The sequence below is a fragment of the Ambystoma mexicanum genome, chromosome 1q (genome assembly GCF_040938575.1).
Source record: "Ambystoma mexicanum isolate Mex_15411 chromosome 1q, UKY_AmexF1_1, whole genome shotgun sequence".
Lineage (NCBI taxonomy): Eukaryota > Metazoa > Chordata > Amphibia > Caudata > Ambystomatidae > Ambystoma > Ambystoma mexicanum.
Window position 1 is genome coordinate 591,956,224 of NC_090922.1, and position 27,381 is coordinate 591,983,604.

A 27,381-nucleotide genomic window follows, 5' to 3' on the forward strand; every position below is an offset into this window, starting at 1 on the left:
CCTCCCAGAAGCCCTAGACCTTATGTAAACGAGGGGAGTCCTCAGGCAAAGGCAGACTCTGCCTGCCTTTTGGCCAATGTCACATGGCCTGCGGTCTGGAGAAATTTGCATACCCACAATCCCCTGCCAGGTTTCATGACTTTGGATGGGATTGCTTGCAAATAAAGTCATTCTGCCACGGGTTCGGAGCCCGATAGCATTCTCCATTCGCTTCATCTCAAAAAGCGTCATCGTGTGCACTGCTTCACTAAGTCACCCTGAGCTAGTGAGGTGTTGCATTTTTTGCGGCCGCAGTCGGGGCCACTAGAGCGCATACTCTGGTTTCTCTTCAAACCGAATAAATCTTTCGCCTTTTACTAAAGATTTCCGTGGAGAGGAACATTAAAGAGTTTCACTCAATTTTTTGAAGCCCTGCCAAGTGCAGGGTTACCTATGCTGGTTAAAAAGAAACAGAGCAAATGAAAGCGCAAAGCCTGCTTTTCAGCTGTTGGCTTGCACCCCCCAGCTGTCAGTCAGCCTTTGCAGGGGTCCTCGCAGCACAGCCAGGCTGATGCCTTGCAGTGGTAGCCAGAGGGGGGAGCCTTTAGCTAATGCTTGCTGCTGTCGCCACCTGCTGGTGAGCCAGCAGAGGCTGGCTGCAAGCTAGCATCCAGGAGGATATGGCCCCAGTGGGCAGGGGTTTGGGCCCGGGCCCCGATCGGCTGACGAACGCCTGACAAACGCCGTTCTTTGCCCGCTGGCAGCCCAGGAGGCCCAGCACCCGTGCAAGACAGGGTGAGGGCGGAAAATGACCCCTGTGTCCTGAGAAAGGAGAGAGCGGGCTGCTTCTTCAACATCCTGGGGGAGGAGCCCCATCTCTGGGGCCCAAAAGAAAATCTCACGCCTGCCTCCCAGAAGCCCTAGACCTTATGTAAACGAGGGGAGTCCTCAGGCAAAGGCAGACTCTGCCTGCCTTTTGGCCAATGTCACATGGCCTGCGGTCTGGAGAAATTTGCATACCCACAATCCCCTGCCAGGTTTCATGACTTTGGATGGGATTGCTTGCAAATAAAGTCATTCTGCCACGGGTTCGGAGCCCGATAGCATTCTCCATTCGCTTCATCTCAAAAAGCGTCATCGTGTGCACTGCTTCACTAAGTCACCCTGAGCTAGTGAGGTGTTGCATTTTTTGCGGCCGCAGTCGGGGCCACCAGAGCGCATACTCTGGTTTCTCTTCAAACCGAATAAATCTTTCGCCTTTTACTAAAGATTTCCGTGGAGAGGAACATTAAAGAGTTTCACTCAATTTTTTGAAGCCCTGCCAAGTGCAGGGTTACCTATGCTGGTTAAAAAAAAAAAGAAACAGAGCAAATGAAAGCGCAAAGCCTGCTTTTCAGCTGTTGGCTTGCACCCCCCAGCTGTCAGTCAGCCTTTGCAGGGGTCCTCGCAGCACAGCCAGGCTGATGCCTTGCAGTGGTAGCCAGAGGGGGGAGCCTTTAGCTAATGCTTGCTGCTGTCGCCACCTGCTGGTGAGCCAGCAGAGGCTGGCTCCAAGCTAGCATCCAGGAGGATATGGCCCCAGTGGGCAGGGGTTTGGGCCCGGGCCCCGATCGGCTGACGAACGCCTGACAAACGCCGTTCTTTGCCCGCTGGCAGCCCAGGAGGCCCAGCACCCGTGCAAGACAGGGTGAGGGCGGAAAATGACCCCTGTGTCCTGAGAAAGGAGAGAGCGGGCTGCTTTTTCAACATCCTGGGGGAGGAGCCCCATCTCTGGGGCCCAAAAGAAAATCTCACGCCTGCCTCCCAGAAGCCCTAGACCTTATGTAAACGAGGGGAGTCCTCAGGCAAAGGCAGACTCTGCCTGCCTTTTGGCCAATGTCACATGGCCTGCGGTCTGGAGAAATTTGCATACCCACAATCCCCTGCCAGGTTTCATGACTTTGGATGGGATTGCTTGCAAATAAAGTCATTCTGCCACGGGTTCGGAGCCCGATAGCATTCTCCATTCGCTTCATCTCAAAAAGCGTCATCGTGTGCACTGCTTCACTAAGTCACCCTGAGCTAGTGAGGTGTTGCATTTTTTGCGGCCGCAGTCGGGGCCACTAGAGCGCATACTCTGGTTTCTCTTCAAACCGAATAAATCTTTCGCCTTTTACTAAAGATTTCCGTGGAGAGGAACATTAAAGAGTTTCACTCAATTTTTTGAAGCCCTGCCAAGTGCAGGGTTACCTATGCTGGTTAAAAAAAAAAAGAAACAGAGCAAATGAAAGCGCAAAGCCTGCTTTTCAGCTGTTGGCTTGCACCCCCCAGCTGTCAGTCAGCCTTTGCAGGGGTCCTCGCAGCACAGCCAGGCTGATGCTTTGCAGTGGTAGCCAGAGGGGGGAGCCTTTAGCTAATGCTTGCTGCTGTCGCCACCTGCTGGTGAGCCAGCAGAGGCTGGCTCCAAGCTAGCATCCAGGAGGATATGGCCCCAGTGGGCAGGGGTTTGGGCCCGGGCCCCGATCGGCTGACGAACGCCTGACAAACGCCGTTCTTTGCCCGCTGGCAGCCCAGGAGGCCCAGCACCCGTGCAAGACAGGGTGAGGGCGGAAAATGATCCCTGTGTCCTGAGAAAGGAGAGAGCGGGCTGCTTCTTCAACATCCTGGGGGAGGAGCCCCATCTCTGGGGCCCAAAAGAAAATCTCACGCCTGCCTCCCAGAAGCCCTAGACCTTATGTAAACGAGGGGAGTCCTCAGGCAAAGGCAGACTCTGCCTGCCTTTTGGCCAATGTCACATGGCCTGCGGTCTGGAGAAATTTGCATACCCACAATCCCCTGCCAGGTTTCATGACTTTGGATGGGATTGCTTGCAAATAAAGTCATTCTGCCACGGGTTCGGAGCCCGATAGCATTCTCCATTCGCTTCATCTCAAAAAGCGTCATCGTGTGCACTGCTTCACTAAGTCACCCTGAGCTAGTGAGGTGTTGCATTTTTTGCGGCCGCAGTCGGGGCCACTAGAGCGCATACTCTGGTTTCTCTTCAAACCGAATAAATCTTTCGCCTTTTACTAAAGATTTCCGTGGAGAGGAACATTAAAGAGTTTCACTCAATTTTTTGAAGCCCTGCCAAGTGCAGGGTTACCTATGCTGGTTAAAAAAAAAAAGAAACAGAGCAAATAAAAGCGCAAAGCCTGCTTTTCAGCTGTTGGCTTGCACCCCCCAGCTGTCAGTCAGCCTTTGCAGGGGTCCTCGCAGCACAGCCAGGCTGATGCCTTGCAGTGGTAGCCAGAGGGGGGAGCCTTTAGCTAATGCTTGCTGCTGTTGCCACCTGCTGGTGAGCCAGCAGAGGCTGGCTCCAAGCTAGCATCCAGGAGGATATGGCCCCAGTGGGCAGGGGTTTGGGCCCGGGCCCCGATCGGCTGACGAACGCCTGACAAACGCCGTCCTTTGCCCGGCGGGCTTTGCCCTGGCGGGCAAAAGAACCTGGCAGCCCAGGAGGCCCAGCACCCGTGCAAGACAGGGTGAGGGCGGAAAATGACCCCTGTGTCCTGAGAAAGGAGAGAGCGGGCTGCTTTTTCAACATCCTGGGGGAGGAGCCCCATCTCTGGGGCCCAAAAGAAAATCTCACGCCTGCCTCCCAGAAGCCCTAGACCTTATGTAAACGAGGGGAGTCCTCAGGCAAAGGCAGACTCTGCCTGCCTTTTGGCCAATGTCACATGGCCTGCGGTCTGGAGAAATTTGCATACCCACAATCCCCTGCCAGGTTTCATGACTTTGGATGGGATTGCTTGCAAATAAAGTCATTCTGCCACGGGTTCGGAGCCCGATAGCATTCTCCATTCGCTTCATCTCAAAAAGCGTCATCGTGTGCACTGCTTCACTAAGTCACCCTGAGCTAGTGAGGTGTTGCATTTTTTGCGGCCGCAGTCGGGGCCACCAGAGCGCATACTCTGGTTTCTCTTCAAACCGAATAAATCTTTCGCCTTTTACTAAAGATTTCCGTGGAGAGGAACATTAAAGAGTTTCACTCAATTTTTTGAAGCCCTGCCAAGTGCAGGGTTACCTATGCTGGTTAAAAAAAAAAAGAAACAGAGCAAATGAAAGCGCAAAGCCTGCTTTTCAGCTGTTGGCTTGCACCCCCCAGCTGTCAGTCAGCCTTTGCAGGGGTCCTCGCAGCACAGCCAGGCTGATGCCTTGCAGTGGTAGCCAGAGGGGGGAGCCTTTAGCTAATGCTTGCTGCTGTCGCCACCTGCTGGTGAGCCAGCAGAGGCTGGCTCCAAGCTAGCATCCAGGAGGATATGGCCCCAGTGGGCAGGGGTTTGGGCCCGGGCCCCGATCGGCTGACGAACGCCTGACAAACGCCGTTCTTTGCCCGCTGGCAGCCCAGGAGGCCCAGCACCCGTGCAAGACAGGGTGAGGGCGGAAAATGATCCCTGTGTCCTGAGAAAGGAGAGAGCGGGCTGCTTCTTCAACATCCTGGGGGAGGAGCCCCATCTCTGGGGCCCAAAAGAAAATCTCACGCCTGCCTCCCAGAAGCCCTAGACCTTATGTAAACGAGGGGAGTCCTCAGGCAAAGGCAGACTCTGCCTACCTTTTGGCCAATGTCACATGGCCTGCGGTCTGGAGAAATTTGCATACCCACAATCCCCTGCCAGGTTTCATGACTTTGGATGGGATTGCTTGCAAATAAAGTCATTCTGCCACGGGTTCGGAGCCCGATAGCATTCTCCATTCGCTTCATCTCAAAAAGCGTCATCGTGTGCACTGCTTCACTAAGTCACCCTGAGCTAGTGAGGTGTTGCATTTTTTGCGGCCGCAGTCGGGGCCACTAGAGCGCATACTCTGGTTTCTCTTCAAACCGAATAAATCTTTCGCCTTTTACTAAAGATTTCCGTGGAGAGGAACATTAAAGAGTTTCACTCAATTTTTTGAAGCCCTGCCAAGTGCAGGGTTACCTATGCTGGTTAAAAAAAAAAAGAAACAGAGCAAATGAAAGCGCAAAGCCTGCTTTTCAGCTGTTGGCTTGCACCCCCCAGCTGTCAGTCAGCCTTTGCAGGGGTCCTCGCAGCACAGCCAGGCTGATGCCTTGCAGTGGTAGCCAGAGGGGGGAGCCTTTAGCTAATGCTTGCTGCTGTCGCCACCTGCTGGTGAGCCAGCAGAGGCTGGCTGCAAGCTAGCATCCAGGAGGATATGGCCCCAGTGGGCAGGGGTTTGGGCCCGGGCCCCGATCGGTTGACGAACGCCTGACAAACGCCGTCCTTTGCCCGGCGGGCAAAAGAACCTGGCAGCCCAGGAGGCCCAGCACCCGTGCAAGACAGGGTGAGGGCGGAAAATGACCCCTGTGTCCTGAGAAAGGAGAGAGCGGGCTGCTTTTTCAACATCCTGGGGGAGGAGCCCCATCTCTGGGGCCCAAAAGAAAATCTCACGCCTGCCTCCCAGAAGCCCTAGACCTTATGTAAACGAGGGGAGTCCTCAGGCAAAGGCAGACTCTGCCTGCCTTTTGGCCAATGTCACATGGCCTGCGGTCTGGAGAAATTTGCATACCCACAATCCCCTGCCAGGTTTCATGACTTTGGATGGGATTGCTTGCAAATAAAGTCATTCTGCCACGGGTTCGGAGCCCGATAGCATTCTCCATTCGCTTCATCTCAAAAAGCGTCATCGTGTGCACTGCTTCACTAAGTCACCCTGAGCTAGTGAGGTGTTGCATTTTTTGCGGCCGCAGTCGGGGCCACTAGAGCGCATACTCTGGTTTCTCTTCAAACCGAATAAATCTTTCGCCTTTTACTAAAGATTTCCGTGGAGAGGAACATTAAAGAGTTTCACTCAATTTTTTGAAGCCCTGCCAAGTGCAGGGTTACCTATGCTGGTTAAAAAGAAACAGAGCAAATGAAAGCGCAAAGCCTGCTTTTCAGCTGTTGGCTTGCACCCCCCAGCTGTCAGTCAGCCTTTGCAGGGGTCCTCGCAGCACAGCCAGGCTGATGCCTTGCAGTGGTAGCCAGAGGGGGGAGCCTTTAGCTAATGCTTGCCGCTGTCGCCACCTGCTGGTGAGCCAGCAGAGGCTGGCTCCAAGCTAGCATCCAGGAGGATATGGCCCCAGTGGGCAGGGGTTTGGGCCCGGGCCCCGATCGGCTGACGAACGCCTGACAAACGCCGTCCTTTGCCCGCTGGCAGCCCAGGAGGCCCAGCACCCGTGCAAGACAGGGTGAGGGCGGAAAATGACCCCTGTGTCCTGAGAAAGGAGAGAGCGGGCTGCTTCTTCAACATCCTGGGGGAGGAGCCCCATCTCTGGGGCCCAAAAGAAAATCTCACGCCTGCCTCCCAGAAGCCCTAGACCTTATGTAAACGAGGGGAGTCCTCAGGCAAAGGCAGACTCTGCCTGCCTTTTGGCCAATGTCACATGGCCTGCGGTCTGGAGAAATTTGCATACCCACAATCCCCTGCCAGGTTTCATGACTTTGGATGGGATTGCTTGCAAATAAAGTCATTCTGCCACGGGTTCGGAGCCCGATAGCATTCTCCATTCGCTTCATCTCAAAAAGCGTCATCGTGTGCACTGCTTCACTAAGTCACCCTGAGCTAGTGAGGTGTTGCATTTTTTGCGGCCGCAGTCGGGGCCACTAGAGCGCATACTCTGGTTTCTCTTCAAACCGAATAAATCTTTCGCCTTTTACTAAAGATTTCCGTGGAGAGGAACATTAAAGAGTTTCACTCAATTTTTTGAAGCCCTGCCAAGTGCAGGGTTACCTATGCTGGTTAAAAAGAAACAGAGCAAATGAAAGCGCAAAGCCTGCTTTTCAGCTGTTGGCTTGCACCCCCCAGCTGTCAGTCAGCCTTTGCAGGGGTCCTCGCAGCACAGCCAGGCTGATGCCTTGCAGTGGTAGCCAGAGGGGGGAGCCTTTAGCTAATGCTTGCTGCTGTCGCCACCTGCTGGTGAGCCAGCAGAGGCTGGCTGCAAGCTAGCATCCAGGAGGATATGGCCCCAGTGGGCAGGGGTTTGGGCCCGGGCCCCGATCGGCTGACGAACGCCTGACAAACGCCGTTCTTTGCCCGCTGGCAGCCCAGGAGGCCCAGCACCCGTGCAAGACAGGGTGAGGGCGGAAAATGACCCCTGTGTCCTGAGAAAGGAGAGAGCGGGCTGCTTCTTCAACATCCTGGGGGAGGAGCCCCATCTCTGGGGCCCAAAAGAAAATCTCACGCCTGCCTCCCAGAAGCCCTAGACCTTATGTAAACGAGGGGAGTCCTCAGGCAAAGGCAGACTCTGCCTGCCTTTTGGCCAATGTCACATGGCCTGCGGTCTGGAGAAATTTGCATACCCACAATCCCCTGCCAGGTTTCATGACTTTGGATGGGATTGCTTGCAAATAAAGTCATTCTGCCACGGGTTCGGAGCCCGATAGCATTCTCCATTCGCTTCATCTCAAAAAGCGTCATCGTGTGCACTGCTTCACTAAGTCACCCTGAGCTAGTGAGGTGTTGCATTTTTTGCGGCCGCAGTCGGGGCCACCAGAGCGCATACTCTGGTTTCTCTTCAAACCGAATAAATCTTTCGCCTTTTACTAAAGATTTCCGTGGAGAGGAACATTAAAGAGTTTCACTCAATTTTTTGAAGCCCTGCCAAGTGCAGGGTTACCTATGCTGGTTAAAAAAAAAAAGAAACAGAGCAAATGAAAGCGCAAAGCCTGCTTTTCAGCTGTTGGCTTGCACCCCCCAGCTGTCAGTCAGCCTTTGCAGGGGTCCTCGCAGCACAGCCAGGCTGATGCCTTGCAGTGGTAGCCAGAGGGGGGAGCCTTTAGCTAATGCTTGCTGCTGTCGCCACCTGCTGGTGAGCCAGCAGAGGCTGGCTCCAAGCTAGCATCCAGGAGGATATGGCCCCAGTGGGCAGGGGTTTGGGCCCGGGCCCCGATCGGCTGACGAACGCCTGACAAACGCCGTTCTTTGCCCGCTGGCAGCCCAGGAGGCCCAGCACCCGTGCAAGACAGGGTGAGGGCGGAAAATGACCCCTGTGTCCTGAGAAAGGAGAGAGCGGGCTGCTTCTTCAACATCCTGGGTGAGGAGCCCCATCTCTGGGGCCCAAAAGAAAATCTCACGCCTGCCTCCCAGAAGCCCTAGACCTTATGTAAACGAGGGGAGTCCTCAGGCAAAGGCAGACTCTGCCTGCCTTTTGGCCAATGTCACATGGCCTGCGGTCTGGAGAAATTTGCATACCCACAATCCCCTGCCAGGTTTCATGACTTTGGATGGGATTGCTTGCAAATAAAGTCATTCTGCCACGGGTTCGGAGCCCGATAGCATTCTCCATTCGCTTCATCTCAAAAAGCGTCATCGTGTGCACTGCTTCACTAAGTCACCCTGAGCTAGTGAGGTGTTGCATTTTTTGCGGCCGCAGTCGGGGCCACTAGAGTGCATACTCTGGTTTCTCTTCAAACCGAATAAATCTTTCGCCTTTTACTAAAGATTTCCGTGGAGAGGAACATTAAAGAGTTTCACTCAATTTTTTGAAGCCCTGCCAAGTGCAGGGTTACCTATGCTGGTTAAAAAAAAAAAGAAACAGAGCAAATGAAAGCGCAAAGCCTGCTTTTCAGCTGTTGGCTTGCACCCCCCAGCTGTCAGTCAGCCTTTGCAGGGGTCCTCGCAGCACAGCCAGGCTGATGCCTTGCAGTGGTAGCCAGAGGGGGGAGCCTTTAGCTAATGCTTGCTGCTGTCGCCACCTGCTGGTGAGCCAGCAGAGGCTGGCTGCAAGCTAGCATCCAGGAGGATATGGCCCCAGTGGGCAGGGGTTTGGGCCCGGGCCCCGATCGGTTGACGAACGCCTGACAAACGCCGTCCTTTGCCCGGCGGGCAAAAGAACCTGGCAGCCCAGGAGGCCCAGCACCCGTGCAAGACAGGGTGAGGGCGGAAAATGACCCCTGCGTCCTGAGAAAGGAGAGAGCGGGCTGCTTTTTCAACATCCTGGGGGAGGAGCCCCATCTCTGGGGCCCAAAAGAAAATCTCACGCCTGCCTCCCAGAAGCCCTAGACCTTATGTAAACGAGGGGAGTCCTCAGGCAAAGGCAGACTCTGCCTGCCTTTTGGCCAATGTCACATGGCCTGCGGTCTGGAGAAATTTGCATACCCACAATCCCCTGCCAGGTTTCATGACTTTGGATGGGATTGCTTGCAAATAAAGTCATTCTGCCACGGGTTCGGAGCCCGATAGCATTCTCCATTCGCTTCATCTCAAAAAGCGTCATCGTGTGCACTGCTTCACTAAGTCACCCTGAGCTAGTGAGGTGTTGCATTTTTTGCGGCCGCAGTCGGGGCCACTAGAGCGCATACTCTGGTTTCTCTTCAAACCGAATAAATCTTTCGCCTTTTACTAAAGATTTCCGTGGAGAGGAACATTAAAGAGTTTCACTCAATTTTTTGAAGCCCTGCCAAGTGCAGGGTTACCTATGCTGGTTAAAAAGAAACAGAGCAAATGAAAGCGCAAAGCCTGCTTTTCAGCTGTTGGCTTGCACCCCCCAGCTGTCAGTCAGCCTTTGCAGGGGTCCTCGCAGCACAGCCAGGCTGATGCCTTGCAGTGGTAGCCAGAGGGGGGAGCCTTTAGCTAATGCTTGCCGCTGTCGCCACCTGCTGGTGAGCCAGCAGAGGCTGGCTCCAAGCTAGCATCCAGGAGGATATGGCCCCAGTGGGCAGGGGTTTGGGCCCGGGCCCCGATCGGCTGACGAACGCCTGACAAACGCCGTCCTTTGCCCGCTGGCAGCCCAGGAGGCCCAGCACCCGTGCAAGACAGGGTGAGGGCGGAAAATGACCCCTGTGTCCTGAGAAAGGAGAGAGCGGGCTGCTTCTTCAACATCCTGGGGGAGGAGCCCCATCTCTGGGGCCCAAAAGAAAATCTCACGCCTGCCTCCCAGAAGCCCTAGACCTTATGTAAACGAGGGGAGTCCTCAGGCAAAGGCAGACTCTGCCTGCCTTTTGGCCAATGTCACATGGCCTGCGGTCTGGAGAAATTTGCATACCCACAATCCCCTGCCAGGTTTCATGACTTTGGATGGGATTGCTTGCAAATAAAGTCATTCTGCCACGGGTTCGGAGCCCGATAGCATTCTCCATTCGCTTCATCTCAAAAAGCGTCATCGTGTGCACTGCTTCACTAAGTCACCCTGAGCTAGTGAGGTGTTGCATTTTTTGCGGCCGCAGTCGGGGCCACTAGAGCGCATACTCTGGTTTCTCTTCAAACCGAATAAATCTTTCGCCTTTTACTAAAGATTTCCGTGGAGAGGAACATTAAAGAGTTTCACTCAATTTTTTGAAGCCCTGCCAAGTGCAGGGTTACCTATGCTGGTTAAAAAGAAACAGAGCAAATGAAAGCGCAAAGCCTGCTTTTCAGCTGTTGGCTTGCACCCCCCAGCTGTCAGTCAGCCTTTGCAGGGGTCCTCGCAGCACAGCCAGGCTGATGCCTTGCAGTGGTAGCCAGAGGGGGGAGCCTTTAGCTAATGCTTGCTGCTGTCGCCACCTGCTGGTGAGCCAGCAGAGGCTGGCTGCAAGCTAGCATCCAGGAGGATATGGCCCCAGTGGGCAGGGGTTTGGGCCCGGGCCCCGATCGGCTGACGAACGCCTGACAAACGCCGTTCTTTGCCCGCTGGCAGCCCAGGAGGCCCAGCACCCGTGCAAGACAGGGTGAGGGCGGAAAATGACCCCTGTGTCCTGAGAAAGGAGAGAGCGGGCTGCTTCTTCAACATCCTGGGGGAGGAGCCCCATCTCTGGGGCCCAAAAGAAAATCTCACGCCTGCCTCCCAGAAGCCCTAGACCTTATGTAAACGAGGGGAGTCCTCAGGCAAAGGCAGACTCTGCCTGCCTTTTGGCCAATGTCACATGGCCTGCGGTCTGGAGAAATTTGCATACCCACAATCCCCTGCCAGGTTTCATGACTTTGGATGGGATTGCTTGCAAATAAAGTCATTCTGCCACGGGTTCGGAGCCCGATAGCATTCTCCATTCGCTTCATCTCAAAAAGCGTCATCGTGTGCACTGCTTCACTAAGTCACCCTGAGCTAGTGAGGTGTTGCATTTTTTGCGGCCGCAGTCGGGGCCACCAGAGCGCATACTCTGGTTTCTCTTCAAACCGAATAAATCTTTCGCCTTTTACTAAAGATTTCCGTGGAGAGGAACATTAAAGAGTTTCACTCAATTTTTTGAAGCCCTGCCAAGTGCAGGGTTACCTATGCTGGTTAAAAAAAAAAAGAAACAGAGCAAATGAAAGCGCAAAGCCTGCTTTTCAGCTGTTGGCTTGCACCCCCCAGCTGTCAGTCAGCCTTTGCAGGGGTCCTCGCAGCACAGCCAGGCTGATGCCTTGCAGTGGTAGCCAGAGGGGGGAGCCTTTAGCTAATGCTTGCTGCTGTCGCCACCTGCTGGTGAGCCAGCAGAGGCTGGCTCCAAGCTAGCATCCAGGAGGATATGGCCCCAGTGGGCAGGGGTTTGGGCCCGGGCCCCGATCGGCTGACGAACGCCTGACAAACGCCGTTCTTTGCCCGCTGGCAGCCCAGGAGGCCCAGCACCCGTGCAAGACAGGGTGAGGGCGGAAAATGACCCCTGTGTCCTGAGAAAGGAGAGAGCGGGCTGCTTCTTCAACATCCTGGGGGAGGAGCCCCATCTCTGGGGCCCAAAAGAAAATCTCACGCCTGCCTCCCAGAAGCCCTAGACCTTATGTAAACGAGGGGAGTCCTCAGGCAAAGGCAGACTCTGCCTGCCTTTTGGCCAATGTCACATGGCCTGCGGTCTGGAGAAATTTGCATACCCACAATCCCCTGCCAGGTTTCATGACTTTGGATGGGATTGCTTGCAAATAAAGTCATTCTGCCACGGGTTCGGAGCCCGATAGCATTCTCCATTCGCTTCATCTCAAAAAGCGTCATCGTGTGCACTGCTTCACTAAGTCACCCTGAGCTAGTGAGGTGTTGCATTTTTTGCGGCCGCAGTCGGGGCCACTAGAGTGCATACTCTGGTTTCTCTTCAAACCGAATAAATCTTTCGCCTTTTACTAAAGATTTCCGTGGAGAGGAACATTAAAGAGTTTCACTCAATTTTTTGAAGCCCTGCCAAGTGCAGGGTTACCTATGCTGGTTAAAAAAAAAAAGAAACAGAGCAAATGAAAGCGCAAAGCCTGCTTTTCAGCTGTTGGCTTGCACCCCCCAGCTGTCAGTCAGCCTTTGCAGGGGTCCTCGCAGCACAGCCAGGCTGATGCCTTGCAGTGGTAGCCAGAGGGGGGAGCCTTTAGCTAATGCTTGCTGCTGTCGCCACCTGCTGGTGAGCCAGCAGAGGCTGGCTCCAAGCTAGCATCCAGGAGGATATGGCCCCAGTGGGCAGGGGTTTGGGCCCGGGCCCCGATCGGCTGACGAACGCCTGACAAACGCCGTTCTTTGCCCGCTGGCAGCCCAGGAGGCCCAGCACCCGTGCAAGACAGGGTGAGGGCGGAAAATGATCCCTGTGTCCTGAGAAAGGAGAGAGCGGGCTGCTTCTTCAACATCCTGGGGGAGGAGCCCCATCTCTGGGGCCCAAAAGAAAATCTCACGCCTGCCTCCCAGAAGCCCTAGACCTTATGTAAACGAGGGGAGTCCTCAGGCAAAGGCAGACTCTGCCTACCTTTTGGCCAATGTCACATGGCCTGCGGTCTGGAGAAATTTGCATACCCACAATCCCCTGCCAGGTTTCATGACTTTGGATGGGATTGCTTGCAAATAAAGTCATTCTGCCACGGGTTCGGAGCCCGATAGCATTCTCCATTCGCTTCATCTCAAAAAGCGTCATCGTGTGCACTGCTTCACTAAGTCACCCTGAGCTAGTGAGGTGTTGCATTTTTTGCGGCCGCAGTCGGGGCCACTAGAGCGCATACTCTGGTTTCTCTTCAAACCGAATAAATCTTTCGCCTTTTACTAAAGATTTCCGTGGAGAGGAACATTAAAGAGTTTCACTCAATTTTTTGAAGCCCTGCCAAGTGCAGGGTTACCTATGCTGGTTAAAAAAAAAAAGAAACAGAGCAAATGAAAGCGCAAAGCCTGCTTTTCAGCTGTTGGCTTGCACCCCCCAGCTGTCAGTCAGCCTTTGCAGGGGTCCTCGCAGCACAGCCAGGCTGATGCCTTGCAGTGGTAGCCAGAGGGGGGAGCCTTTAGCTAATGCTTGCTGCTGTCGCCACCTGCTGGTGAGCCAGCAGAGGCTGGCTGCAAGCTAGCATCCAGGAGGATATGGCCCCAGTGGGCAGGGGTTTGGGCCCGGGCCCCGATCGGTTGACGAACGCCTGACAAACGCCGTCCTTTGCCCGGCGGGCAAAAGAACCTGGCAGCCCAGGAGGCCCAGCACCCGTGCAAGACAGGGTGAGGGCGGAAAATGACCCCTGTGTCCTGAGAAAGGAGAGAGCGGGCTGCTTTTTCAACATCCTGGGGGAGGAGCCCCATCTCTGGGGCCCAAAAGAAAATCTCACGCCTGCCTCCCAGAAGCCCTAGACCTTATGTAAACGAGGGGAGTCCTCAGGCAAAGGCAGACTCTGCCTGCCTTTTGGCCAATGTCACATGGCCTGCGGTCTGGAGAAATTTGCATACCCACAATCCCCTGCCAGGTTTCATGACTTTGGATGGGATTGCTTGCAAATAAAGTCATTCTGCCACGGGTTCGGAGCCCGATAGCATTCTCCATTCGCTTCATCTCAAAAAGCGTCATCGTGTGCACTGCTTCACTAAGTCACCCTGAGCTAGTGAGGTGTTGCATTTTTTGCGGCCGCAGTCGGGGCCACTAGAGCGCATACTCTGGTTTCTCTTCAAACCGAATAAATCTTTCGCCTTTTACTAAAGATTTCCGTGGAGAGGAACATTAAAGAGTTTCACTCAATTTTTTGAAGCCCTGCCAAGTGCAGGGTTACCTATGCTGGTTAAAAAGAAACAGAGCAAATGAAAGCGCAAAGCCTGCTTTTCAGCTGTTGGCTTGCACCCCCCAGCTGTCAGTCAGCCTTTGCAGGGGTCCTCGCAGCACAGCCAGGCTGATGCCTTGCAGTGGTAGCCAGAGGGGGGAGCCTTTAGCTAATGCTTGCCGCTGTCGCCACCTGCTGGTGAGCCAGCAGAGGCTGGCTCCAAGCTAGCATCCAGGAGGATATGGCCCCAGTGGGCAGGGGTTTGGGCCCGGGCCCCGATCGGCTGACGAACGCCTGACAAACGCCGTCCTTTGCCCGCTGGCAGCCCAGGAGGCCCAGCACCCGTGCAAGACAGGGTGAGGGCGGAAAATGACCCCTGTGTCCTGAGAAAGGAGAGAGCGGGCTGCTTCTTCAACATCCTGGGGGAGGAGCCCCATCTCTGGGGCCCAAAAGAAAATCTCACGCCTGCCTCCCAGAAGCCCTAGACCTTATGTAAACGAGGGGAGTCCTCAGGCAAAGGCAGACTCTGCCTGCCTTTTGGCCAATGTCACATGGCCTGCGGTCTGGAGAAATTTGCATACCCACAATCCCCTGCCAGGTTTCATGACTTTGGATGGGATTGCTTGCAAATAAAGTCATTCTGCCACGGGTTCGGAGCCCGATAGCATTCTCCATTCGCTTCATCTCAAAAAGCGTCATCGTGTGCACTGCTTCACTAAGTCACCCTGAGCTAGTGAGGTGTTGCATTTTTTGCGGCCGCAGTCGGGGCCACTAGAGCGCATACTCTGGTTTCTCTTCAAACCGAATAAATCTTTCGCCTTTTACTAAAGATTTCCGTGGAGAGGAACATTAAAGAGTTTCACTCAATTTTTTGAAGCCCTGCCAAGTGCAGGGTTACCTATGCTGGTTAAAAAGAAACAGAGCAAATGAAAGCGCAAAGCCTGCTTTTCAGCTGTTGGCTTGCACCCCCCAGCTGTCAGTCAGCCTTTGCAGGGGTCCTCGCAGCACAGCCAGGCTGATGCCTTGCAGTGGTAGCCAGAGGGGGGAGCCTTTAGCTAATGCTTGCTGCTGTCGCCACCTGCTGGTGAGCCAGCAGAGGCTGGCTGCAAGCTAGCATCCAGGAGGATATGGCCCCAGTGGGCAGGGGTTTGGGCCCGGGCCCCGATCGGCTGACGAACGCCTGACAAACGCCGTTCTTTGCCCGCTGGCAGCCCAGGAGGCCCAGCACCCGTGCAAGACAGGGTGAGGGCGGAAAATGACCCCTGTGTCCTGAGAAAGGAGAGAGCGGGCTGCTTCTTCAACATCCTGGGGGAGGAGCCCCATCTCTGGGGCCCAAAAGAAAATCTCACGCCTGCCTCCCAGAAGCCCTAGACCTTATGTAAACGAGGGGAGTCCTCAGGCAAAGGCAGACTCTGCCTGCCTTTTGGCCAATGTCACATGGCCTGCGGTCTGGAGAAATTTGCATACCCACAATCCCCTGCCAGGTTTCATGACTTTGGATGGGATTGCTTGCAAATAAAGTCATTCTGCCACGGGTTCGGAGCCCGATAGCATTCTCCATTCGCTTCATCTCAAAAAGCGTCATCGTGTGCACTGCTTCACTAAGTCACCCTGAGCTAGTGAGGTGTTGCATTTTTTGCGGCCGCAGTCGGGGCCACCAGAGCGCATACTCTGGTTTCTCTTCAAACCGAATAAATCTTTCGCCTTTTACTAAAGATTTCCGTGGAGAGGAACATTAAAGAGTTTCACTCAATTTTTTGAAGCCCTGCCAAGTGCAGGGTTACCTATGCTGGTTAAAAAAAAAAAGAAACAGAGCAAATGAAAGCGCAAAGCCTGCTTTTCAGCTGTTGGCTTGCACCCCCCAGCTGTCAGTCAGCCTTTGCAGGGGTCCTCGCAGCACAGCCAGGCTGATGCCTTGCAGTGGTAGCCAGAGGGGGGAGCCTTTAGCTAATGCTTGCTGCTGTCGCCACCTGCTGGTGAGCCAGCAGAGGCTGGCTCCAAGCTAGCATCCAGGAGGATATGGCCCCAGTGGGCAGGGGTTTGGGCCCGGGCCCCGATCGGCTGACGAACGCCTGACAAACGCCGTTCTTTGCCCGCTGGCAGCCCAGGAGGCCCAGCACCCGTGCAAGACAGGGTGAGGGCGGAAAATGACCCCTGTGTCCTGAGAAAGGAGAGAGCGGGCTGCTTCTTCAACATCCTGGGGGAGGAGCCCCATCTCTGGGGCCCAAAAGAAAATCTCACGCCTGCCTCCCAGAAGCCCTAGACCTTATGTAAACGAGGGGAGTCCTCAGGCAAAGGCAGACTCTGCCTGCCTTTTGGCCAATGTCACATGGCCTGCGGTCTGGAGAAATTTGCATACCCACAATCCCCTGCCAGGTTTCATGACTTTGGATGGGATTGCTTGCAAATAAAGTCATTCTGCCACGGGTTCGGAGCCCGATAGCATTCTCCATTCGCTTCATCTCAAAAAGCGTCATCGTGTGCACTGCTTCACTAAGTCACCCTGAGCTAGTGAGGTGTTGCATTTTTTGCGGCCGCAGTCGGGGCCACTAGAGTGCATACTCTGGTTTCTCTTCAAACCGAATAAATCTTTCGCCTTTTACTAAAGATTTCCGTGGAGAGGAACATTAAAGAGTTTCACTCAATTTTTTGAAGCCCTGCCAAGTGCAGGGTTACCTATGCTGGTTAAAAAAAAAAAGAAACAGAGCAAATGAAAGCGCAAAGCCTGCTTTTCAGCTGTTGGCTTGCACCCCCCAGCTGTCAGTCAGCCTTTGCAGGGGTCCTCGCAGCACAGCCAGGCTGATGCCTTGCAGTGGTAGCCAGAGGGGGGAGCCTTTAGCTAATGCTTGCTGCTGTCGCCACCTGCTGGTGAGCCAGCAGAGGCTGGCTCCAAGCTAGCATCCAGGAGGATATGGCCCCAGTGGGCAGGGGTTTGGGCCCGGGCCCCGATCGGCTGACGAACGCCTGACAAACGCCGTTCTTTGCCCGCTGGCAGCCCAGGAGGCCCAGCACCCGTGCAAGACAGGGTGAGGGCGGAAAATGATCCCTGTGTCCTGAGAAAGGAGAGAGCGGGCTGCTTCTTCAACATCCTGGGGGAGGAGCCCCATCTCTGGGGCCCAAAAGAAAATCTCACGCCTGCCTCCCAGAAGCCCTAGACCTTATGTAAACGAGGGGAGTCCTCAGGCAAAGGCAGACTCTGCCTACCTTTTGGCCAATGTCACATGGCCTGCGGTCTGGAGAAATTTGCATACCCACAATCCCCTGCCAGGTTTCATGACTTTGGATGGGATTGCTTGCAAATAAAGTCATTCTGCCACGGGTTCGGAGCCCGATAGCATTCTCCATTCGCTTCATCTCAAAAAGCGTCATCGTGTGCACTGCTTCACTAAGTCACCCTGAGCTAGTGAGGTGTTGCATTTTTTGCGGCCGCAGTCGGGGCCACTAGAGCGCATACTCTGGTTTCTCTTCAAACCGAATAAATCTTTCGCCTTTTACTAAAGATTTCCGTGGAGAGGAACATTAAAGAGTTTCACTCAATTTTTTGAAGCCCTGCCAAGTGCAGGGTTACCTATGCTGGTTAAAAAAAAAAAGAAACAGAGCAAATGAAAGCGCAAAGCCTGCTTTTCAGCTGTTGGCTTGCACCCCCCAGCTGTCAGTCAGCCTTTGCAGGGGTCCTCGCAGCACAGCCAGGCTGATGCCTTGCAGTGGTAGCCAGAGGGGGGAGCCTTTAGCTAATGCTTGCTGCTGTCGCCACCTGCTGGTGAGCCAGCAGAGGCTGGCTGCAAGCTAGCATCCAGGAGGATATGGCCCCAGTGGGCAGGGGTTTGGGCCCGGGCCCCGATCGGTTGACGAACGCCTGACAAACGCCGTCCTTTGCCCGGCGGGCAAAAGAACCTGGCAGCCCAGGAGGCCCAGCACCCGTGCAAGACAGGGTGAGGGCGGAAAATGACCCCTGTGTCCTGAGAAAGGAGAGAGCGGGCTGCTTTTTCAACATCCTGGGGGAGGAGCCCCATCTCTGGGGCCCAAAAGAAAATCTCACGCCTGCCTCCCAGAAGCCCTAGACCTTATGTAAACGAGGGGAGTCCTCAGGCAAAGGCAGACTCTGCCTGCCTTTTGGCCAATGTCACATGGCCTGCGGTCTGGAGAAATTTGCATACCCACAATCCCCTGCCAGGTTTCATGACTTTGGATGGGATTGCTTGCAAATAAAGTCATTCTGCCACGGGTTCGGAGCCCGATAGCATTCTCCATTCGCTTCATCTCAAAAAGCGTCATCGTGTGCACTGCTTCACTAAGTCACCCTGAGCTAGTGAGGTGTTGCATTTTTTGCGGCCGCAGTCGGGGCCACTAGAGCGCATACTCTGGTTTCTCTTCAAACCGAATAAATCTTTCGCCTTTTACTAAAGATTTCCGTGGAGAGGAACATTAAAGAGTTTCACTCAATTTTTTGAAGCCCTGCCAAGTGCAGGGTTACCTATGCTGGTTAAAAAGAAACAGAGCAAATGAAAGCGCAAAGCCTGCTTTTCAGCTGTTGGCTTGCACCCCCCAGCTGTCAGTCAGCCTTTGCAGGGGTCCTCGCAGCACAGCCAGGCTGATGCCTTGCAGTGGTAGCCAGAGGGGGGAGCCTTTAGCTAATGCTTGCCGCTGTCGCCACCTGCTGGTGAGCCAGCAGAGGCTGGCTCCAAGCTAGCATCCAGGAGGATATGGCCCCAGTGGGCAGGGGTTTGGGCCCGGGCCCCGATCGGCTGACGAACGCCTGACAAACGCCGTCCTTTGCCCGCTGGCAGCCCAGGAGGCCCAGCACCCGTGCAAGACAGGGTGAGGGCGGAAAATGACCCCTGTGTCCTGAGAAAGGAGAGAGCGGGCTGCTTCTTCAACATCCTGGGGGAGGAGCCCCATCTCTGGGGCCCAAAAGAAAATCTCACGCCTGCCTCCCAGAAGCCCTAGACCTTATGTAAACGAGGGGAGTCCTCAGGCAAAGGCAGACTCTGCCTGCCTTTTGGCCAATGTCACATGGCCTGCGGTCTGGAGAAATTTGCATACCCACAATCCCCTGCCAGGTTTCATGACTTTGGATGGGATTGCTTGCAAATAAAGTCATTCTGCCACGGGTTCGGAGCCCGATAGCATTCTCCATTCGCTTCATCTCAAAAAGCGTCATCGTGTGCACTGCTTCACTAAGTCACCCTGAGCTAGTGAGGTGTTGCATTTTTTGCGGCCGCAGTCGGGGCCACTAGAGCGCATACTCTGGTTTCTCTTCAAACCGAATAAATCTTTCGCCTTTTACTAAAGATTTCCGTGGAGAGGAACATTAAAGAGTTTCACTCAATTTTTTGAAGCCCTGCCAAGTGCAGGGTTACCTATGCTGGTTAAAAAGAAACAGAGCAAATGAAAGCGCAAAGCCTGCTTTTCAGCTGTTGGCTTGCACCCCCCAGCTGTCAGTCAGCCTTTGCAGGGGTCCTCGCAGCACAGCCAGGCTGATGCCTTGCAGTGGTAGCCAGAGGGGGGAGCCTTTAGCTAATGCTTGCTGCTGTCGCCACCTGCTGGTGAGCCAGCAGAGGCTGGCTGCAAGCTAGCATCCAGGAGGATATGGCCCCAGTGGGCAGGGGTTTGGGCCCGGGCCCCGATCGGCTGACGAACGCCTGACAAACGCCGTTCTTTGCCCGCTGGCAGCCCAGGAGGCCCAGCACCCGTGCAAGACAGGGTGAGGGCGGAAAATGACCCCTGTGTCCTGAGAAAGGAGAGAGCGGGCTGCTTCTTCAACATCCTGGGGGAGGAGCCCCATCTCTGGGGCCCAAAAGAAAATCTCACGCCTGCCTCCCAGAAGCCCTAGACCTTATGTAAACGAGGGGAGTCCTCAGGCAAAGGCAGACTCTGCCTGCCTTTTGGCCAATGTCACATGGCCTGCGGTCTGGAGAAATTTGCATACCCACAATCCCCTGCCAGGTTTCATGACTTTGGATGGGATTGCTTGCAAATAAAGTCATTCTGCCACGGGTTCGGAGCCCGATAGCATTCTCCATTCGCTTCATCTCAAAAAGCGTCATCGTGTGCACTGCTTCACTAAGTCACCCTGAGCTAGTGAGGTGTTGCATTTTTTGCGGCCGCAGTCGGGGCCACCAGAGCGCATACTCTGGTTTCTCTTCAAACCGAATAAATCTTTCGCCTTTTACTAAAGATTTCCGTGGAGAGGAACATTAAAGAGTTTCACTCAATTTTTTGAAGCCCTGCCAAGTGCAGGGTTACCTATGCTGGTTAAAAAAAAAAAGAAACAGAGCAAATGAAAGCGCAAAGCCTGCTTTTCAGCTGTTGGCTTGCACCCCCCAGCTGTCAGTCAGCCTTTGCAGGGGTCCTCGCAGCACAGCCAGGCTGATGCCTTGCAGTGGTAGCCAGAGGGGGGAGCCTTTAGCTAATGCTTGCTGCTGTCGCCACCTGCTGGTGAGCCAGCAGAGGCTGGCTCCAAGCTAGCATCCAGGAGGATATGGCCCCAGTGGGCAGGGGTTTGGGCCCGGGCCCCGATCGGCTGACGAACGCCTGACAAACGCCGTTCTTTGCCCGCTGGCAGCCCAGGAGGCCCAGCACCCGTGCAAGACAGGGTGAGGGCGGAAAATGACCCCTGTGTCCTGAGAAAGGAGAGAGCGGGCTGCTTTTTCAACATCCTGGGGGAGGAGCCCCATCTCTGGGGCCCAAAAGAAAATCTCACGCCTGCCTCCCAGAAGCCCTAGACCTTATGTAAACGAGGGGAGTCCTCAGGCAAAGGCAGACTCTGCCTGCCTTTTGGCCAATGTCACATGGCCTGCGGTCTGGAGAAATTTGCATACCCACAATCCCCTGCCAGGTTTCATGACTTTGGATGGGATTGCTTGCAAATAAAGTCATTCTGCCACGGGTTCGGAGCCCGATAGCATTCTCCATTCGCTTCATCTCAAAAAGCGTCATCGTGTGCACTGCTTCACTAAGTCACCCTGAGCTAGTGAGGTGTTGCATTTTTTGCGGCCGCAGTCGGGGCCACTAGAGCGCATACTCTGGTTTCTCTTCAAACCGAATAAATCTTTCGCCTTTTACTAAAGATTTCCGTGGAGAGGAACATTAAAGAGTTTCACTCAATTTTTTGAAGCCCTGCCAAGTGCAGGGTTACCTATGCTGGTTAAAAAAAAAAAGAAACAGAGCAAATGAAAGCGCAAAGCCTGCTTTTCAGCTGTTGGCTTGCACCCCCCAGCTGTCAGTCAGCCTTTGCAGGGGTCCTCGCAGCACAGCCAGGCTGATGCCTTGCAGTGGTAGCCAGAGGGGGGAGCCTTTAGCTAATGCTTGCTGCTGTCGCCACCTGCTGGTGAGCCAGCAGAGGCTGGCTGCAAGCTAGCATCCAGGAGGATATGGCCCCAGTGGGCAGGGGTTTGGGCCCGGGCCCCGATCGGCTGACGAACGCCTGACAAACGCCGTTCTTTGCCCGCTGGCAGCCCAGGAGGCCCAGCACCCGTGCAAGACAGGGTGAGGGCGGAAAATGACCCCTGTGTCCTGAGAAAGGAGAGAGCGGGCTGCTTCTTCAACATCCTGGGGGAGGAGCCCCATCTCTGGGGCCCAAAAGAAAATCTCACGCCTGCCTCCCAGAAGCCCTAGACCTTATGTAAACGAGGGGAGTCCTCAGGCAAAGGCAGACTCTGCCTGCCTTTTGGCCAATGTCACATGGCCTGCGGTCTGGAGAAATTTGCATACCCACAATCCCCTGCCAGGTTTCATGACTTTGGATGGGATTGCTTGCAAATAAAGTCATTCTGCCACGGGTTCGGAGCCCGATAGCATTCTCCATTCGCTTCATCTCAAAAAGCGTCATCGTGTGCACTGCTTCACTAAGTCACCCTGAGCTAGTGAGGTGTTGCATTTTTTGCGGCCGCAGTCGGGGCCACCAGAGCGCATACTCTGGTTTCTCTTCAAACCGAATAAATCTTTCGCCTTTTACTAAAGATTTCCGTGGAGAGGAACATTAAAGAGTTTCACTCAATTTTTTGAAGCCCTGCCAAGTGCAGGGTTACCTATGCTGGTTAAAAAAAAAAAGAAACAGAGCAAATGAAAGCGCAAAGCCTGCTTTTCAGCTGTTGGCTTGCACCCCCCAGCTGTCAGTCAGCCTTTGCAGGGGTCCTCGCAGCACAGCCAGGCTGATGCCTTGCAGTGGTAGCCAGAGGGGGGAGCCTTTAGCTAATGCTTGCTGCTGTCGCCACCTGCTGGTGAGCCAGCAGAGGCTGGCTGCAAGCTAGCATCCAGGAGGATATGGCCCCAGTGGGCAGGGGTTTGGGCCCGGGCCCCGATCGGCTGACGAACGCCTGACAAACGCCGTTCTTTGCCCGCTGGCAGCCCAGGAGGCCCAGCACCCGTGCAAGACAGGGTGAGGGCGGAAAATGACCCCTGTGTCCTGAGAAAGGAGAGAGCGGGCTGCTTCTTCAACATCCTGGGGGAGGAGCCCCATCTCTGGGGCCCAAAAGAAAATCTCACGCCTGCCTCCCAGAAGCCCTAGACCTTATGTAAACGAGGGGAGTCCTCAGGCAAAGGCAGACTCTGCCTGCCTTTTGGCCAATGTCACATGGCCTGCGGTCTGGAGAAATTTGCATACCCACAATCCCCTGCCAGGTTTCATGACTTTGGATGGGATTGCTTGCAAATAAAGTCATTCTGCCACGGGTTCGGAGCCCGATAGCATTCTCCATTCGCTTCATCTCAAAAAGCGTCATCGTGTGCACTGCTTCACTAAGTCACCCTGAGCTAGTGAGGTGTTGCATTTTTTGCGGCCGCAGTCGGGGCCACTAGAGCGCATACTCTGGTTTCTCTTCAAACCGAATAAATCTTTCGCCTTTTACTAAAGATTTCCGTGGAGAGGAACATTAAAGAGTTTCACTCAATTTTTTGAAGCCCTGCCAAGTGCAGGGTTACCTATGCTGGTTAAAAAAAAAAAGAAACAGAGCAAATGAAAGCGCAAAGCCTGCTTTTCAGCTGTTGGCTTGCACCCCCCAGCTGTCAGTCAGCCTTTGCAGGGGTCCTCGCAGCACAGCCAGGCTGATGCTTTGCAGTGGTAGCCAGAGGGGGGAGCCTTTAGCTAATGCTTGCTGCTGTCGCCACCTGCTGGTGAGCCAGCAGAGGCTGGCTCCAAGCTAGCATCCAGGAGGATATGGCCCCAGTGGGCAGGGGTTTGGGCCCGGGCCCCGATCGGCTGACGAACGCCTGACAAACGCCGTTCTTTGCCCGCTGGCAGCCCAGGAGGCCCAGCACCCGTGCAAGACAGGGTGAGGGCGGAAAATGATCCCTGTGTCCTGAGAAAGGAGAGAGCGGGCTGCTTCTTCAACATCCTGGGGGAGGAGCCCCATCTCTGGGGCCCAAAAGAAAATCTCACGCCTGCCTCCCAGAAGCCCTAGACCTTATGTAAACGAGGGGAGTCCTCAGGCAAAGGCAGACTCTGCCTGCCTTTTGGCCAATGTCACATGGCCTGCGGTCTGGAGAAATTTGCATACCCACAATCCCCTGCCAGGTTTCATGACTTTGGATGGGATTGCTTGCAAATAAAGTCATTCTGCCACGGGTTCGGAGCCCGATAGCATTCTCCATTCGCTTCATCTCAAAAAGCGTCATCGTGTGCACCTCTTCACTAAGTCACCCTGAGCTAGTGAGGTGTTGCATTTTTTGCGGCCGCAGTCGGGGCCACTAGAGCGCATACTCTGGTTTCTCTTCAAACCGAATAAATCTTTCGCCTTTTACTAAAGATTTCCGTGGAGAGGAACATTAAAGAGTTTCACTCAATTTTTTGAAGCCCTGCCAAGTGCAGGGTTACCTATGCTGGTTAAAAAGAAACAGAGCAAATGAAAGCGCAAAGCCTGCTTTTCAGCTGTTGGCTTGCACCCCCCAGCTGTCAGTCAGCCTTTGCAGGGGTCCTCGCAGCACAGCCAGGCTGATGCCTTGCAGTGGTAGCCAGAGGGGGGAGCCTTTAGCTAATGCTTGCTGCTGTCGCCACCTGCTGGTGAGCCAGCAGAGGCTGGCTGCAAGCTAGCATCCAGGAGGATATGGCCCCAGTGGGCAGGGGTTTGGGCCCGGGCCCCGATCGGCTGACGAACGCCTGACAAACGCCGTTCTTTGCCCGCTGGCAGCCCAGGAGGCCCAGCACCCGTGCAAGACAGGGTGAGGGCGGAAAATGACCCCTGTGTCCTGAGAAAGGAGAGAGCGGGCTGCTTCTTCAACATCCTGGGGGAGGAGCCCCATCTCTGGGGCCCAAAAGAAAATCTCACGCCTGCCTCCCAGAAGCCCTAGACCTTATGTAAACGAGGGGAGTCCTCAGGCAAAGGCAGACTCTGCCTGCCTTTTGGCCAATGTCACATGGCCTGCGGTCTGGAGAAATTTGCATACCCACAATCCCCTGCCAGGTTTCATGACTTTGGATGGGATTGCTTGCAAATAAAGTCATTCTGCCACGGGTTCGGAGCCCGATAGCATTCTCCATTCGCTTCATCTCAAAAAGCGTCATCGTGTGCACTGCTTCACTAAGTCACCCTGAGCTAGTGAGGTGTTGCATTTTTTGCGGCCGCAGTCGGGGCCACCAGAGCGCATACTCTGGTTTCTCTTCAAACCGAATAAATCTTTCGCCTTTTACTAAAGATTTCCGTGGAGAGGAACATTAAAGAGTTTCACTCAATTTTTTGAAGCCCTGCCAAGTGCAGGGTTACCTATGCTGGTTAAAAAAAAAAAGAAACAGAGCAAATGAAAGCGCAAAGCCTGCTTTTCAGCTGTTGGCTTGCACCCCCCAGCTGTCAGTCAGCCTTTGCAGGGGTCCTCGCAGCACAGCCAGGCTGATGCCTTGCAGTGGTAGCCAGAGGGGGGAGCCTTTAGCTAATGCTTGCTGCTGTCGCCACCTGCTGGTGAGCCAGCAGAGGCTGGCTCCAAGCTAGCATCCAGGAGGATATGGCCCCAGTGGGCAGGGGTTTGGGCCCGGGCCCCGATCGGCTGACGAACGCCTGACAAACGCCGTTCTTTGCCCGCTGGCAGCCCAGGAGGCCCAGCACCCGTGCAAGACAGGGTGAGGGCGGAAAATGACCCCTGTGTCCTGAGAAAGGAGAGAGCGGGCTGCTTTTTCAACATCCTGGGGGAGGAGCCCCATCTCTGGGGCCCAAAAGAAAATCTCACGCCTGCCTCCCAGAAGCCCTAGACCTTATGTAAACGAGGGGAGTCCTCAGGCAAAGGCAGACTCTGCCTGCCTTTTGGCCAATGTCACATGGCCTGCGGTCTGGAGAAATTTGCATACCCACAATCCCCTGCCAGGTTTCATGACTTTGGATGGGATTGCTTGCAAATAAAGTCATTCTGCCACGGGTTCGGAGCCCGATAGCATTCTCCATTCGCTTCATCTCAAAAAGCGTCATCGTGTGCACTGCTTCACTAAGTCACCCTGAGCTAGTGAGGTGTTGCATTTTTTGCGGCCGCAGTCGGGGCCACTAGAGCGCATACTCTGGTTTCTCTTCAAACCGAATAAATCTTTCGCCTTTTACTAAAGATTTCCGTGGAGAGGAACATTAAAGAGTTTCACTCAATTTTTTGAAGCCCTGCCAAGTGCAGGGTTACCTATGCTGGTTAAAAAAAAAAAGAAACAGAGCAAATGAAAGCGCAAAGCCTGCTTTTCAGCTGTTGGCTTGCACCCCCCAGCTGTCAGTCAGCCTTTGCAGGGGTCCTCGCAGCACAGCCAGGCTGATGCTTTGCAGTGGTAGCCAGAGGGGGGAGCCTTTAGCTAATGCTTGCTGCTGTCGCCACCTGCTGGTGAGCCAGCAGAGGCTGGCTCCAAGCTAGCATCCAGGAGGATATGGCCCCAGTGGGCAGGGGTTTGGGCCCGGGCCCCGATCGGCTGACGAACGCCTGACAAACGCCGTTCTTTGCCCGCTGGCAGCCCAGGAGGCCCAGCACCCGTGCAAGACAGGGTGAGGGCGGAAAATGATCCCTGTGTCCTGAGAAAGGAGAGAGCGGGCTGCTTCTTCAACATCCTGGGGGAGGAGCCCCATCTCTGGGGCCCAAAAGAAAATCTCACGCCTGCCTCCCAGAAGCCCTAGACCTTATGTAAACGAGGGGAGTCCTCAGGCAAAGGCAGACTCTGCCTGCCTTTTGGCCAATGTCACATGGCCTGCGGTCTGGAGAAATTTGCATACCCACAATCCCCTGCCAGGTTTCATGACTTTGGATGGGATTGCTTGCAAATAAAGTCATTCTGCCACGGGTTCGGAGCCCGATAGCATTCTCCATTCGCTTCATCTCAAAAAGCGTCATCGTGTGCACTGCTTCACTAAGTCACCCTGAGCTAGTGAGGTGTTGCATTTTTTGCGGCCGCAGTCGGGGCCACTAGAGCGCATACTCTGGTTTCTCTTCAAACCGAATAAATCTTTCGCCTTTTACTAAAGATTTCCGTGGAGAGGAACATTAAAGAGTTTCACTCAATTTTTTGAAGCCCTGCCAAGTGCAGGGTTACCTATGCTGGTTAAAAAAAAAAAGAAACAGAGCAAATGAAAGCGCAAAGCCTGCTTTTCAGCTGTTGGCTTGCACCCCCCAGCTGTCAGTCAGCCTTTGCAGGGGTCCTCGCAGCACAGCCAGGCTGATGCCTTGCAGTGGTAGCCAGAGGGGGGAGCCTTTAGCTAATGCTTGCCGCTGTCGCCACCTGCTGGTGAGCCAGCAGAGGCTGGCTCCAAGCTAGCATCCAGGAGGATATGGCCCCAGTGGGCAGGGGTTTGGGCCCGGGCCCCGATCGGCTGACGAACGCCTGACAAACGCCGTCCTTTGCCCGCTGGCAGCCCAGGAGGCCCAGCACCCGTGCAAGACAGGGTGAGGGCGGAAAATGACCCCTGTGTCCTGAGAAAGGAGAGAGCGGGCTGCTTTTTCAACATCCTGGGGGAGGAGCCCCATCTCTGGGGCCCAAAAGAAAATCTCACGCCTGCCTCCCAGAAGCCCTAGACCTTATGTAAACGAGGGGAGTCCTCAGGCAAAGGCAGACTCTGCCTGCCTTTTGGCCAATGTCACATGGCCTGCGGTCTGGAGAAATTTGCATACCCACAATCCCCTGCCAGGTTTCATGACTTTGGATGGGATTGCTTGCAAATAAAGTCATTCTGCCACGGGTTCGGAGCCCGATAGCATTCTCCATTCGCTTCATCTCAAAAAGCGTCATCGTGTGCACTGCTTCACTAAGTCACCCTGAGCTAGTGAGGTGTTGCATTTTTTGCGGCCGCAGTCGGGGCCACTAGAGCGCATACTCTGGTTTCTCTTCAAACCGAATAAATCTTTCGCCTTTTACTAAAGATTTCCGTGGAGAGGAACATTAAAGAGTTTCACTCAATTTTTTGAAGCCCTGCCAAGTGCAGGGTTACCTATGCTGGTTAAAAAAAAAAAGAAACAGAGCAAATGAAAGCGCAAAGCCTGCTTTTCAGCTGTTGGCTTGCACCCCCCAGCTGTCAGTCAGCCTTTGCAGGGGTCCTCGCAGCACAGCCAGGCTGATGCTTTGCAGTGGTAGCCAGAGGGGGGAGCCTTTAGCTA

The 27,381-nt window shown here is 54.5% G+C and overlaps 31 non-coding genes across 31 annotated transcripts; all 31 read left to right on the top strand.

Annotated features, from left to right (window-relative positions):
- The first annotated feature begins 312 nt into the window (after positions 1 to 312).
- On the top strand, positions 313 to 428 carry LOC138565717 (U5 spliceosomal RNA). The gene has a single exon (XR_011301545.1). It is a non-coding gene; the product is annotated as a U5 spliceosomal RNA (small nuclear RNA).
- Positions 429 to 1,198: 770 nt separating this feature from the next.
- LOC138565719 (U5 spliceosomal RNA) lies at positions 1,199 to 1,314 on the top strand. The gene has a single exon (XR_011301546.1). It is a non-coding gene; the product is annotated as a U5 spliceosomal RNA (small nuclear RNA).
- Positions 1,315 to 2,090: 776 nt separating this feature from the next.
- On the top strand, positions 2,091 to 2,206 carry LOC138565721 (U5 spliceosomal RNA). Its single transcript, XR_011301548.1, has one exon. It is a non-coding gene; the product is annotated as a U5 spliceosomal RNA (small nuclear RNA).
- Positions 2,207 to 2,982: 776 nt separating this feature from the next.
- Positions 2,983 to 3,098, top strand: LOC138565722 (U5 spliceosomal RNA). Its single transcript, XR_011301549.1, has one exon. It is a non-coding gene; the product is annotated as a U5 spliceosomal RNA (small nuclear RNA).
- An 805-nt stretch (positions 3,099 to 3,903) lies between these two features.
- Positions 3,904 to 4,019, top strand: LOC138565723 (U5 spliceosomal RNA). The gene has a single exon (XR_011301550.1). It is a non-coding gene; the product is annotated as a U5 spliceosomal RNA (small nuclear RNA).
- A 776-nt stretch (positions 4,020 to 4,795) lies between these two features.
- On the top strand, positions 4,796 to 4,911 carry LOC138565724 (U5 spliceosomal RNA). Its single transcript, XR_011301551.1, has one exon. It is a non-coding gene; the product is annotated as a U5 spliceosomal RNA (small nuclear RNA).
- A 790-nt stretch (positions 4,912 to 5,701) lies between these two features.
- Positions 5,702 to 5,817, top strand: LOC138565725 (U5 spliceosomal RNA). Its single transcript, XR_011301552.1, has one exon. It is a non-coding gene; the product is annotated as a U5 spliceosomal RNA (small nuclear RNA).
- Positions 5,818 to 6,587: 770 nt separating this feature from the next.
- LOC138565726 (U5 spliceosomal RNA) lies at positions 6,588 to 6,703 on the top strand. The gene has a single exon (XR_011301553.1). It is a non-coding gene; the product is annotated as a U5 spliceosomal RNA (small nuclear RNA).
- Positions 6,704 to 7,473: 770 nt separating this feature from the next.
- LOC138565727 (U5 spliceosomal RNA) lies at positions 7,474 to 7,589 on the top strand. The gene has a single exon (XR_011301554.1). It is a non-coding gene; the product is annotated as a U5 spliceosomal RNA (small nuclear RNA).
- A 776-nt stretch (positions 7,590 to 8,365) lies between these two features.
- Positions 8,366 to 8,481, top strand: LOC138565728 (U5 spliceosomal RNA). Its single transcript, XR_011301555.1, has one exon. It is a non-coding gene; the product is annotated as a U5 spliceosomal RNA (small nuclear RNA).
- A 790-nt stretch (positions 8,482 to 9,271) lies between these two features.
- LOC138565730 (U5 spliceosomal RNA) lies at positions 9,272 to 9,387 on the top strand. The gene has a single exon (XR_011301556.1). It is a non-coding gene; the product is annotated as a U5 spliceosomal RNA (small nuclear RNA).
- A 770-nt stretch (positions 9,388 to 10,157) lies between these two features.
- On the top strand, positions 10,158 to 10,273 carry LOC138565731 (U5 spliceosomal RNA). The gene has a single exon (XR_011301557.1). It is a non-coding gene; the product is annotated as a U5 spliceosomal RNA (small nuclear RNA).
- Positions 10,274 to 11,043: 770 nt separating this feature from the next.
- Positions 11,044 to 11,159, top strand: LOC138565733 (U5 spliceosomal RNA). Its single transcript, XR_011301559.1, has one exon. It is a non-coding gene; the product is annotated as a U5 spliceosomal RNA (small nuclear RNA).
- A 776-nt stretch (positions 11,160 to 11,935) lies between these two features.
- Positions 11,936 to 12,051, top strand: LOC138565734 (U5 spliceosomal RNA). Its single transcript, XR_011301560.1, has one exon. It is a non-coding gene; the product is annotated as a U5 spliceosomal RNA (small nuclear RNA).
- A 776-nt stretch (positions 12,052 to 12,827) lies between these two features.
- LOC138565735 (U5 spliceosomal RNA) lies at positions 12,828 to 12,943 on the top strand. Its single transcript, XR_011301561.1, has one exon. It is a non-coding gene; the product is annotated as a U5 spliceosomal RNA (small nuclear RNA).
- Positions 12,944 to 13,733: 790 nt separating this feature from the next.
- Positions 13,734 to 13,849, top strand: LOC138565736 (U5 spliceosomal RNA). The gene has a single exon (XR_011301562.1). It is a non-coding gene; the product is annotated as a U5 spliceosomal RNA (small nuclear RNA).
- A 770-nt stretch (positions 13,850 to 14,619) lies between these two features.
- LOC138565737 (U5 spliceosomal RNA) lies at positions 14,620 to 14,735 on the top strand. Its single transcript, XR_011301563.1, has one exon. It is a non-coding gene; the product is annotated as a U5 spliceosomal RNA (small nuclear RNA).
- A 770-nt stretch (positions 14,736 to 15,505) lies between these two features.
- LOC138565738 (U5 spliceosomal RNA) lies at positions 15,506 to 15,621 on the top strand. Its single transcript, XR_011301564.1, has one exon. It is a non-coding gene; the product is annotated as a U5 spliceosomal RNA (small nuclear RNA).
- A 776-nt stretch (positions 15,622 to 16,397) lies between these two features.
- LOC138565739 (U5 spliceosomal RNA) lies at positions 16,398 to 16,513 on the top strand. The gene has a single exon (XR_011301565.1). It is a non-coding gene; the product is annotated as a U5 spliceosomal RNA (small nuclear RNA).
- Positions 16,514 to 17,289: 776 nt separating this feature from the next.
- LOC138565740 (U5 spliceosomal RNA) lies at positions 17,290 to 17,405 on the top strand. Its single transcript, XR_011301566.1, has one exon. It is a non-coding gene; the product is annotated as a U5 spliceosomal RNA (small nuclear RNA).
- Positions 17,406 to 18,195: 790 nt separating this feature from the next.
- LOC138565741 (U5 spliceosomal RNA) lies at positions 18,196 to 18,311 on the top strand. The gene has a single exon (XR_011301567.1). It is a non-coding gene; the product is annotated as a U5 spliceosomal RNA (small nuclear RNA).
- A 770-nt stretch (positions 18,312 to 19,081) lies between these two features.
- LOC138565742 (U5 spliceosomal RNA) lies at positions 19,082 to 19,197 on the top strand. The gene has a single exon (XR_011301568.1). It is a non-coding gene; the product is annotated as a U5 spliceosomal RNA (small nuclear RNA).
- Positions 19,198 to 19,967: 770 nt separating this feature from the next.
- LOC138565744 (U5 spliceosomal RNA) lies at positions 19,968 to 20,083 on the top strand. Its single transcript, XR_011301570.1, has one exon. It is a non-coding gene; the product is annotated as a U5 spliceosomal RNA (small nuclear RNA).
- Positions 20,084 to 20,859: 776 nt separating this feature from the next.
- LOC138565745 (U5 spliceosomal RNA) lies at positions 20,860 to 20,975 on the top strand. Its single transcript, XR_011301571.1, has one exon. It is a non-coding gene; the product is annotated as a U5 spliceosomal RNA (small nuclear RNA).
- A 776-nt stretch (positions 20,976 to 21,751) lies between these two features.
- Positions 21,752 to 21,867, top strand: LOC138565746 (U5 spliceosomal RNA). The gene has a single exon (XR_011301572.1). It is a non-coding gene; the product is annotated as a U5 spliceosomal RNA (small nuclear RNA).
- A 776-nt stretch (positions 21,868 to 22,643) lies between these two features.
- Positions 22,644 to 22,759, top strand: LOC138565747 (U5 spliceosomal RNA). Its single transcript, XR_011301573.1, has one exon. It is a non-coding gene; the product is annotated as a U5 spliceosomal RNA (small nuclear RNA).
- Positions 22,760 to 23,535: 776 nt separating this feature from the next.
- Positions 23,536 to 23,651, top strand: LOC138565748 (U5 spliceosomal RNA). Its single transcript, XR_011301574.1, has one exon. It is a non-coding gene; the product is annotated as a U5 spliceosomal RNA (small nuclear RNA).
- Positions 23,652 to 24,421: 770 nt separating this feature from the next.
- Positions 24,422 to 24,537, top strand: LOC138565750 (U5 spliceosomal RNA). Its single transcript, XR_011301576.1, has one exon. It is a non-coding gene; the product is annotated as a U5 spliceosomal RNA (small nuclear RNA).
- Positions 24,538 to 25,313: 776 nt separating this feature from the next.
- On the top strand, positions 25,314 to 25,429 carry LOC138565751 (U5 spliceosomal RNA). Its single transcript, XR_011301577.1, has one exon. It is a non-coding gene; the product is annotated as a U5 spliceosomal RNA (small nuclear RNA).
- Positions 25,430 to 26,205: 776 nt separating this feature from the next.
- Positions 26,206 to 26,321, top strand: LOC138565752 (U5 spliceosomal RNA). Its single transcript, XR_011301578.1, has one exon. It is a non-coding gene; the product is annotated as a U5 spliceosomal RNA (small nuclear RNA).
- Positions 26,322 to 27,097: 776 nt separating this feature from the next.
- Positions 27,098 to 27,213, top strand: LOC138565753 (U5 spliceosomal RNA). Its single transcript, XR_011301579.1, has one exon. It is a non-coding gene; the product is annotated as a U5 spliceosomal RNA (small nuclear RNA).
- Positions 27,214 to 27,381: the final 168 nt, after the last annotated feature.